Source organism: Budorcas taxicolor, chromosome 12 (genome assembly GCF_023091745.1).
Source record: "Budorcas taxicolor isolate Tak-1 chromosome 12, Takin1.1, whole genome shotgun sequence".
NCBI classification, from domain to species: Eukaryota; Metazoa; Chordata; class Mammalia; order Artiodactyla; family Bovidae; genus Budorcas; species Budorcas taxicolor.
The window spans coordinates 13,490,429-13,498,272 of record NC_068921.1 but is presented as its reverse complement, the minus strand read 5'-3'; the positions used below and the strand labels follow the sequence as shown (position 1 = coordinate 13,498,272).

At 48.0% G+C, this 7,844-nt stretch overlaps 1 non-coding gene across 1 annotated transcript; it reads right to left on the bottom strand.

Annotated features, from left to right (window-relative positions):
• Nucleotides 1-7,522: 7,522 nt before the first annotated feature.
• Nucleotides 7,523-7,594, bottom strand: TRNAG-UCC (transfer RNA glycine (anticodon UCC)). Its single transcript has one exon. It is a non-coding gene; the product is annotated as a tRNA-Gly (tRNA).
• Nucleotides 7,595-7,844: the final 250 nt, after the last annotated feature.

Here is a 7,844-nt window from a genome sequence, read left to right as displayed (position 1 = left end):
GGGCTGGGGGCAGAAATGCGAGCGGCGACCTCAGTGCCCCATCTAGCTCTGGAAGCCAGCTCCGCCCCTGGGGGCCCCTAGTTCAGTGACATTAGCCGTTTCCAGAGACTGCGGCGCCTCCTGCTGTCCCTACATCAGGTGGCCTCTGATTCTGTGGCAGCCCAACTCTCTCTGCCTTTCTGGTGACCCCACTTTTGCTCTGGCTCCCCTTGTGGTTTGTCTGAATGAATAGGTGACAGCCCCTGGCTGTATCTAGGTCTCCCTTTTTGTTGTTGTTGTTCCATATTTCTGTAATTTTGTAGTTTCATGAATCCATATTTTGAAAATTGCCTTTAACTGGAGTATAGTTGCCTTACAAAGCTGTGTTAGTTTCTGCTGTGCAGCAAAGTGAATCAGCCATACATGCACATATATCCCCTCTTTTGTGGATTTCCTTCCCATTTAGGTCACAGCAGAGCACTGAGTAGAGTTCCCTGTGTTGTGCAGTCAGTTCTCATTAGCAGGTCTCTCCCTTATTAGCTGGGTGACCTGGTAAATTACCAAACTTACCTGTTCCTTACTTTCACTATCTGTAAAATAGAGAAAACAGTCATCTCTTTTCACAGGAGTGTTGAGGGGATTACAGAAGGTAATGGACGCAAAGTGCTGAAAACCAGGACTGTCTTCATAAATGTTACTATTACGTCTTCTTCATTACCACCATCAGCATCCTCATCTGACCTCCAGGCCCGCCTCCACACCGCTGCGGGATTAATCTCTAAAGGTCTGCTTGGATCCGCGTGCTCTCTTCAGTCATCTTCCATCACCGCGGGATGCCTTCCACATGGGCCTGGAGCTGCACAGCCTGCCTTTCAGCCCTGGTTCTCTGTCGGTCTTCCCACCTCCCTACACCCAGCCAAACGGTAAACCTCGCGTCCCCCTCACTTTCACTAAACCACACAGGCTAGATTTGCTTTTTCACTTCCAAGCCTCTGCTCCTGGGGTTTCTTCCGTCCCTACTTCCCTCCCCGGGGCGCGTCCTCTGGTGCCTGCCTACGCTTAAGCTTTTCAACCACTGAAAGCTTCAAAACTCAATAATTTTTGTGCGGTTCTCAACCTTCTCTCCCCTGAATAAGCTCACTGATTTACATCTCTGTTGTTGTTGCCCAATCACGTCCGACTCTTTGGGACCCCACGGCCGCAGCACGCCAGGCTTCCCTGTCTGTACGTGAGAGTTCACCTGGAGAGCCTCCTTCCTACAAGCTCTCATTAGGAGAAAACCTGGATCAGAACCTGAGGCAGTGTACTGGGCCTGCTGCCACATCTTACGCCACGACAGTGAGCATCTCCCCGTGGCCTCTTGAAGGTCTCAGGGTCTTGGAGGGACAGGACAGTGAGTGTTCACTCTTCCTAAGAGTCAAGGCCCAAAGCCAGCGATGGGAAACATGCCCCTCTCTCCAAGCAGGGTTCTAGAATGAGGCCATGTGCTCTCTGTGGAAAATCCGGGCTAGTCTCACCAAGCAAACTTCATGTATGACCTGCTGAGGTGGTCAGCCCACCCGCAGCTCCCCTGGGGCCACAGGGTGGAATCCTTGGCCCACCCCATGCAGCAGTTGTGATGAAGAAGAAGGAAACTTCGTCGCACACCTAGGCTAAGATGTACGTTACCAGATTCTCAAAGAAACCCTCAGGCACAGTGCGGGCATGGGGTCCCTGTGCTGACACCTGGGAGTATCACTGTAAGGACGGTTGCAGGGGGAATTCAAGGCCAGAGCTAGGTGAGTGGGGGTGGGGAGTGTGACGGGACAATTCTCTCATGCAGGTCTGAACGGTGTAGGAGAACGGAATGTCTACCTGGAGTTTCAGCTCTGATCTTCTTTCTGTTGTTTTTCAGTCACTAAGTCATCTCTGACTCTTTGCAGCCCCATGGACTGCAGCACACCAGGCTTCTCTGACCTTCACTATCTCCCGGAGTTTGCTCAGACTCACATCTACTGAGTCGGTGATGCCATCCAACTCAGAATATTCTGGAGGGTCTGTCTGGTCATTGTTTGCCTTGCCTCTCTTCCAGGAGTGTTTTTAGTTGTGCCGTCTATGGGGTCGCACAGAGTCGAACACGACTGAAGCGACTTAGCAGCAGCAGCAGCACCCAAAACACGTGCTCATTTTCATGGAGGGAAGGAAATTTCCACCCCAAGATCAGAAGGAAGGATTGGAATGCAGAGTTTAGTTCCCTTTCTCATCATCTGGGCCCTTTGACCAAAGGAGGGGGGACTGACCTGATGGATGAGCAGAGAGAGAAATTCCTGGGTGCACATCCCACATGCCAATGGGTGGGGGTGCTTCCCTTGAAAGTAGGGGACAGGTTCAGTCCCTCTCCTTCTCTCAGGCCAGTGGTCCATTGTGTTCCCAGGGGCTGGAGATGGGGGTCATAGACAGGCTTGCCTTTGGGGAGGGCCAGCCAGCTATCTGTCCTCTGAGTCCCTTCTCCTCCTTCTGTGAATCACTAGGGAGGCTGGTCTGGCCCTAGTTCTAGGGGAGGGCGCAAAAGGGCACATTTTGGTCCTGGACACACACTGCTGCTGTCCAGAGTGACCCAGGAGCCCTGGATTTGTCACTGAGCCCTTGCTGGGCCCACAGTCAAGTAGATCTCACCTTCTGTATCCCCGGGTAGCAATCTGTACCATCTCTGGAAAGGTTAGAACCCAAACGAGACCTCCACACTGTTAACCATTCAGGACAGAACTCCACATATCTACATTGTCACCTGAGTTACTGGACTTAGTGGGGGCCGAAGCATCGAGTGGTCCAGGGAGAGGTGGATCTCGTCCAGCCCTTTGAGTAGGTGGCTTCTGAGTTTACCTGTTGACACAGCTGCAGAAAAGAGACTCACAAATAGGAGGTGGCAGGGAAAACTCCAGATCTGGGCGACAGTGTGACTCAACTTCCTGATTGCCCGCCAAGGGTTGGCCAAGATGACCCTTAAGAACAGAAAACGAAGGGACACTTTCATATCTACACGATGCATCTAATCCCTTCTCTAGATCATAAACTCTTCATAATCTGGAGCTCTGTTTGACTTATCTTTGCATTCAACTGTCAAGCCCTGAGCCTGGCATAAGGTAGGAAGTTAAAACCTAGATTGAGTAAGATGTGTCTGTGGATGATAAACTTAAGGATGAGGCTGATGGTGTGCGCTCTCTCAGGGTCTAAAAAAAAGGAAATATCCCAAAATGTCACTGCTGATCTCCTTTGAATAAGAAATAAATGACAGCACCCAATGGAACCAGAATCTTTAAGTACAAAGAACAAATAAACTGAAAAGGACAAAGTCAGTAAAGGATTCGGGACCCTTTCTAATTCGTTTGTTTTTCTTTCTCTTATCTCCCATATATTTTCTTGTACATCTTCAATAAATGATTGCAATATGGATCCTTACTAACCCTTTACCCTGCTGGTTTTGGTTCATTTAGAGACACACATGCAAACATATATGTGCGATGGTCCCTCTCAACCGAGCACTGGAGAAGGCAATGGCACCCCACTCTAGTACTCTTGCCTGGAAAATCCCATGGACGGAGGAGCCTAGTAGGCTGCAGCCCATGGGGTCGTGAAGAGTTGGACACGACTGAAGCGACTTAGCAGCAGCAGCAGCAGCAACCGAGTATCTGCTAAATTGCTACTGAGAAACAAAGATCCAATGAGATTACTATCATACATCTCTTCCAAGGCACAGGGTCCCTCCTGTTGTGGCCTCCTAGGTACCCAGGGGTTAACCAGATGTCAGCTGTTTCCCAGCCATTAAGAACCAGGTAAGTTAAATTGACGATCTGAGATTCTGCCTCGGGGCATTAACCTCAGTCAATTATTGAAGTTACTGCTAGTTTTGAAGTAGTGTTTGCTTTAAATCTTCACTAATGTAAATCTCACAGGCAGAGAGGGTCCCTCAGCAGCCATTCTAGCTCCAGTGAGAAACCAGAAAAGATGCTAAGAATTTAAAGAGGTGGTAAAGACCAAGGTCTCTTGTTTGACTAACACAGCAGTCATCTGCAACCTCAGAGACAAGACACAGACTTTGGTTTCACTCATGTTGTGGAGGAAAGCCACTATTTAGGGTTTCAAAGTATGGCATAATATTCATTTCTGCAAATTGTAAATGAGATTATATAGTGTTATAAATAAAATACATACATCAATCTAGGCAGTCATTTCTCCCGTGTTAATTCTAACATTTTATTTGTATTTAATATACCACTGAGATCTAAACTCCTAAAATGTATTCATTCAACCCATATTTACTAGCGTGCACTGTGGTCTGTGTTAGGCAGTGGGCTCTAGGGATACTTATGAGCTCCTAGACTCTTGAATGAGATCAACTTTGCTCACAAGTAAATGCAGTTGTGATTCTGCTGTACGGGTCATAAGGTCCAACCATTAGTTTGCTAGGGCTGCTGTAACAAGTACCACAAACTGGGAGGCTTAAAACAACAGAGGTTTGTTCTCTTAGAATTCTGCAGGCTACAGTCTAAACCCAAGGTTCCAGCAGGGCCATGCTCTCTCTGAAGCCCCTGGGGAGGGTCCATTTCTTTTTCTCCCTAATTTCTGTTTGCTGTGGGCAGTCCTCAGCACTCCTTAGTGTGGAGGTGCGTCGCTCCAGTCTCTGCCTTTATCATCACCTGGGGTTCTCCCTGCGTGTTTCTCTCTATACATGGCCTTTTTGGAGGAACACCAGTCATACTACATTAAGGCCCACTCTACTCCAGTGAGACTCCATCTTAACTGATTTCATCTGCAATGACGCTTGTTTCCAAAGAAGGTCACATCTGTGCCAGGGGGTTGGGACTTCAACACCCCTTTTGTGGGGGACACAGTTCAACCTGTAACACAGGGATCTTTAAAGCTTGATGCACTCTTGTGAATAAGGAAAAAGCATTAAAACCTTACTGTGTGTGTGTGAATCAGGGCATGAAGGCAATCTGGCCCATCTTGTCAACAGGTCGGGATTCCCCGCTGATTCTGGTGAGACCTCTGCCCTCTGAGCAGCAGGGAAGCCCTTCCAGAAAGCACTGGGGTCCACCCACTGGGACCATGGACCCCTCTCCTCTCTCTCTCTCCTTTCTCTCTACAATAACATCTTATTTCAAACCCTTGAATGTACTCTTTCAACATTAACCAATCGTTTCGCAGGGGCCTTGAAACGTTCCAATTCCAGTAACTACTAATTTGAACGAAACTGTGGGAGGAAGCCTGTTGTAGGCAGGCTCCTCGGACAGGTGACTGGAGACAAGGTTTCCTGTGTGAACTAAAAGGCCACCCAGAGGGACCCGGTGCTCATCCCCGCTCATGAGCACACTGAAATCACAAATACCCGCCAAACAACCACTGACACAAAAGACTGGAAGCTGCCCCAAAAAAGATATATCCAAAGACATAATGCAGACATCACAACAAGCTGGTGGGAGGGGTGCACGTGCCACCTAATCAGATTCTATGCCCCTCGGGTGGGTGACCCACAAACTAGAAAACAATAATATCACAGAAGCTCTCCCACACAAGTGGGAATGCCGAGCCCCTCACAAGGCTCCCCAGCTGAGGGCTCTGGCGTTGGGAGGACGAGCCCCCGGAGCACTTGGCTCACAGTGGGGTTTGTGTGCAGGAGCACCGCGAGGCCGAGGAAACAGACTTCACTCCTGGAGGTGCACCCCAGGCGCACTGGGCCAGCGAGAAGCAATGGCCTCACGGGAGCCGGGCAGACACCTCTGCTGGCCTCAGGGGCTCCTGGTGGCGGGGAGCGGGGCACAGCTGTGCCTCTTCCCGGGGACATGGACACAGCTGATGGAGATACCAGGGAGCATCTGTCTACATGAACTCTGGCCAAGGGCAGATGTCTTGCTTGGGTCCTTGACACTTTTTGGAGACCTGGCCCACCCAACAGCCTGCAGGCTCCAGTTCTGAGAAAACTCAGGTCAAACAACCAATGCAGTGGGAACCCAGCCCCACCCATGAGCAGACAGGCTGCTTAAAGACTTCCTAAACCCACAGCTGAGTCTAGACACAGACCTGCCCACCAGAAGGCCAACAGTCAGCTCCACCCACAAGGCAGACACCAGAAGCAAGAGAACTACAGTCCAGCGGCATGCGGAACAGAGTCAGCAAACGCAGACCAGAACCTCCCCTGGGACCAGCTGGTCCCTGTCTCTTGGGTGATAAGAGGGCACAAGAGAGGAATGCACTGCTAGGACACATAGGACATCCCCTACAGAGAGTCACCTCTCCAAGGTCAAGAGACACAACTAACCTATTACATTCATAAAAATACACATAGACGTTGAAGCAAAATGAGATGGCAAAGGAATATGTTCCAAATGAAAGAACAAGATAAAACCCCAGAAGAACAGCTAAATGAAGTGAACACAGTCAATCTACTCGAGAAAGAGTTTAGAGCAAAGATGATCTAAGAACTCAGGAAAAATTCGAATGGACGCACTGAGCAAGAAGTTACAAGGAGCCTTCAGCAAAGAGGGCTATCTGGACCTTCTAGCGGAGGGCCACCTTCAGGCTCAGAACTAGAGTTCTCCTTGAGGGAGAAGAGTTCATGAGATCAAGAATGAGGAAAGCCCTTTGCAAACTCTGATAACTAACAATGGGTTATTTTGATGATCTTCATGTCCTGTAGCACCTAGAACAGTGTGTTCATTACCAGCTAAAAGCTCCTGTTGAAATTCCCCACAAGGAACCAGGGGACAGTGAAGTTAGGACTCTGGCCACAGAGAGGGCCCTAAGAGCAGAGACCAAGAGCTCTCTAGCCTGCTCTCTGCTTCTGTCCCCACTCTCAGTCCAGCCTAATTCATCACGTGTTTATGAATCTAACACGTTAGTGTTTGAGAAGCAAAAACCAGAAAAGTGTTGACATCGGGATGATGATGTCCATGACTCCAGAGAGGAGCACCAGGGCAGACGCCACTTCCTACAGCCCTTATGCTGAGTGTGAGACGGCATCTTCACGATAACCTCGTAGTCACTCTCTGAATAGCAGCTTCTCAACATCTATGTGATGAGATATATGTATAAATATCCACAGATAATATACATATACAGCTATAGATACAATTATAGAATATAGTTACATATTCAGTAACAATTATATGCAACTGTTGTTATAATATGTATTATAAATATATTTAATATAGTTTAATCTAATTTTATTATGCTATTATAATACACAATTTAATAGAAATGTTAGTATGATATAATATATATAATATATATTTATAAACATTATATATTATACTTTAAGTTACTATAATATAAAAGTTAATACAATTTTATGATATGAACTTTTAATTCAAAACTACTCTTTTCTGGAGAAGGGAACCCACTCCAGCGTTCTGGCCTGGAGAATTCCATGGACTGTATAGTCCATGTGGTCATAAACAGTCGGACATGACCGAGCGATTTTCACTCACTACAATTTTATATATATATATTTTTTTCAATTACTTTTTTTTCCTTTGGCCATGTTGAGTGGCTTGCAGGATCCTAGTTCCCTGACCAGGGATCAAACCTGGGCCCCAGTAGTGGAAGTATGGAGTCCTAACCACTGGACCACCAGGGAATCCCCTCTTCTTCTTCAATTTATAAAGATTTTGCAGTGTGCATGGCCAAGCACATGGCAGTAACAGACTCATAACCAAGTTCTGCCCAGGGCCTGAAGCCCCCATGACCGCACGGCAAGGCTGTCCCAAAGCTTTCTCTAGTAAGGTGCTCAAACCACAGTCAGCTGCCTGCCAAGCTCAGGCCTTCAGAAACGGCAGGTTGTGAAAAACAAAGTCTGGGGCAGGATTAGCGTCCCTGGTCTTGACTGG